We start from the raw sequence: 3,622 nt of genomic DNA on the forward strand, positions 1-3,622 counted from the left end.
GAGCTGCTTTGTGGCGTCGAGCTCCATCTCCATTGTCGAGCTTCTGGTGGTGACGGAAGTTGCTCTTCCCCCTCTCTCAATATGTTCCTATCCTCAGCCGTAGCTGAGACATCGCTAGCAACAATAGCTTTTCGTGCCATCGCTGTCACCATCTACCTCCATCTTGTCTAAAGCACATCCAAGTGACCTAGATGGACCAGCATGTAGGGGGAGCTGCTGCAACTGCAGAGGGGGGAATCCCACCCAGTGCAAATGTTCATCCAAAGGTCCTGATAGAGGCTCATTCAGGTCCACATCAAGGTGTCCCTGGGATCCGACAAGCTGAGATCTACAACGCTCTGCCTTATCCTCTTGTATAACCACGCTAATCTCGTCCAAGAAGCGTGACCCTTCGAACTCTCCATCAAGGCTTTCATTTCCAAGCAAGTCCGAAAATAACTCACCTGGGCTAATGTATGTCTGGCTCTCATGTCCCGCCATGTCTCTACTAGGAATCCCAACAAAATAATCTCTAATAACCCCCTCAACTAAACAACCACCATCACCACTACCCTAACTGTCAAACTCCACCGCTCCCTCTATGTCCACCGTCAACTCCACAAACCACCAACTCCATCATCAACTCCACCACCTCTACCTGCACGTCCACCTCCGTCGTCATCAACACCACTATCACCTCCACTATCATCTCCACCGTTGCCAATCTCATCTCTGCCTCAGCCTCCATGTCTAGCTCTACCTTGATGACCACCCCTCCCTCCTTATCGACCGCGAGCCTTAGCTCACCTACGGCCTTGACCCCTCCCCTCCATGGCATCAATCACATCCTTGAGCCACCTCAACTCATACTCACTCGCTCAGGTCCAAACACGACATCTCCATTCCACACGACGCCTATCTGGAACATCTGGCACCTGATCCATCTCAGGAACCTGTCCTAGACCTCTCTACATCACCTCGACCAGGATAGCAACTGCTCTCAGGTCACCGAGGAAGAGTTCAGGCAATAAGAATCTCTTCCAATGCTCATGCCACCACTCCAAGTACGCTTGTAACAGTCCTGAGTTTGATATGACATCAAATCGTAACACATGGTCAGCCCGGTTGGCCCAATGGATATGCCAGCTCTGCAATGTGTTCAGAAACCACCGGTCTTTGCCTCTGCCATCTTTCGACATCAGAAAATCAATGTCGAGTGCGGGTCATGGTCGATGTTGTACTCCACTAAACTGTGGCAGCACCCTATCGAGTATCGACCTGATGTCACTCTATCACAACAAAGTAGATCAATGTCGTCACAGCCCTCCATAGTGCCATATGCCGGGTCTCAAGTATCTCGGGATGAACCACCTGAACGACCTTCGGTGCGCTATACTGTAACACCCTAACTTTTAGCACATCATGATCGTACTAAAAGTTCAGGCGTTACTTATCTCTAAACCTTTTTATTCTATACTTTTTTTATTTAATATTGAGCCTTCGCGAATACGAACCGAAACTTTCACCAAGAAAATGAAGAGTCGGTACTTTAAATCATTTAATCACAAAATTATATATATCCACATAGCATTTATACATAGACTTACTCAAAAATCCTCAAATACAATTCCTACCCCTCTAAAAACTAAAACAATAAATGATGAGGAGAAAATAAAATCTAACAACTCAACTTGTAAACAGAATCTTCTATGCTCTTGTAGTTCCGCACTAAGCCTTTGCACCTGTAGCTGAAAGGGGTGGACATAGGGGATAAGAACTGGGGAGTTCTTAGTAGGGTCGGGGTTAGAAGTTAATTTCGTTTTATATATACTTAGTCAGCAACAACAGTCAACAAAGTATGAGCCATTTCAGCAATTACAGAACACAAAATCCAATCACAAGCACACACAATCTTAGAAAATACACTCACAACCAAATATGCGCAAACAAGTATGATGCATGTCTATCCCTAGTGCAGGTAATGAGCTCATCTGTCGGTTTCGACCCGCTCCCGACGTAACTCAGCAACCTTGAGTTTAGTTTCCAGTGTCATAACCTCTGTAAGCAACCTCTGTCTTACAGGTGCGACTCTCTTGAGCCGATGTATGCAAATAAAACCTCTGTAAGAAACCTCGGTCTTATAGGTGAGGCTCTCTCTGGCTAATGTATGTATTGATAACCTCTGTAAGTAAACTCTGTCTTACAGGTGCAACCATCCTCTGAATTAGCCGATGTATCTCTGGAAGCAAATCTCGGTGGACTCACCACCATATCTCTGCTCATTTTCAGCAGGTACACAATCATCTCAGATCATTCTGAATGCCAACCAATACTTCTACTTATCTCTTTTTCGTTTAGTTCTTTCTTTCGTTTCTTTTATTCCTGCTCCCTGCTCTCCTATGGCAGAGGTTCTTTAGATTCTTTTAATCTTTGTTCTCTGCTCTCCTGTGGCAGGTGTTTCTTTAATATTTTTCTTTCCTCTTATTTTCTTTCTTCTTCTTTTCTTTAATCTTTTAATTCTTTATCATAACTCAACTTCACATTCTTCCCTCGCCTTTTCCTAAATGTCTTATGAAAAAGAATTATAAAGTACTTTAATTAAGTCTGCATCTTCTAAAATTTTTAAGATCACTCTGTTTGCTCTTCTCTGACTTATAATAATATTAATAATATCTTTACTAGATAATATTCTTAATAAAATAATAATAACAAACCTTATTTTTAAACTTTTATTAATTACTTTCTAAATCATGAACTTTTTAATATGCTATTTTTAACCTTAATATTTTATAAAACTATATTTGAACCCTCACTTATTTTCATATTTATAAAAATAACCCTGATCTTTTACAAAATACCCATTTTTACCCCTTCAAAAATACAATTTAATTACTAATCTTTCTCTTATATCAAAATTGAAACCTTTAGCCCTTTTCTTTTAAAATATTACTTATATTTTAATTCGTTCTCGAGTTTCTCCGTTATCGATTCTTCGTAACTTTTAATTTAATCCATCGAATATCAAATCTCACCAAATTTATACTTTATTCTCAACGATATTCCAGTCCAAAAATTACCAAAACACCCTAGCTGGCCGTTCATACATAGTCAACCCAAAATCTCAAGCAAACAACAATAATTTAACAATAATTTAATATAAACTTAGTCAACCTCAAACAATAATCAATCAAATCAACATTCACTTATCAAATTCACATTAAATTATTATAAAGTTACCAAAATCCTACTTCCATACAGAAATTACAACGACAAAAATTTTGGGAAAGCTTTCTGACCGAGCCGCTGAAAAAAAAACGTCAGGAATTATCTGTGCCTCCTAAAATTTCAATTGGCTGAAATCCAAGAAAAGAAGAGCTACGTCACCATCAACTTCTATCGAATAAAAGTAGTACCAACGTGTAGAAGAAAAGAATACGAACACTTTTATTGAATTAAATTTTTTTATTGAAGTTACGAATTTAAAAAAATCGAACTCGGAAGCTTTGAGTTCATGGAGGTTTCTCGTTTCTCTCCCTCGATTTCTCTTTCTCTTATTTTTCTTAAACTTAGTTCGGTGGTGAAATGAAAGTTATGAAGGTGATTGATGATGATTAATATTTAAGTGTCATTAGTTAATAAATAA

Source organism: Arachis ipaensis, chromosome B01, assembly GCF_000816755.2.
Source record: "Arachis ipaensis cultivar K30076 chromosome B01, Araip1.1, whole genome shotgun sequence".
Lineage (NCBI taxonomy): Eukaryota > Viridiplantae > Streptophyta > Magnoliopsida > Fabales > Fabaceae > Arachis > Arachis ipaensis.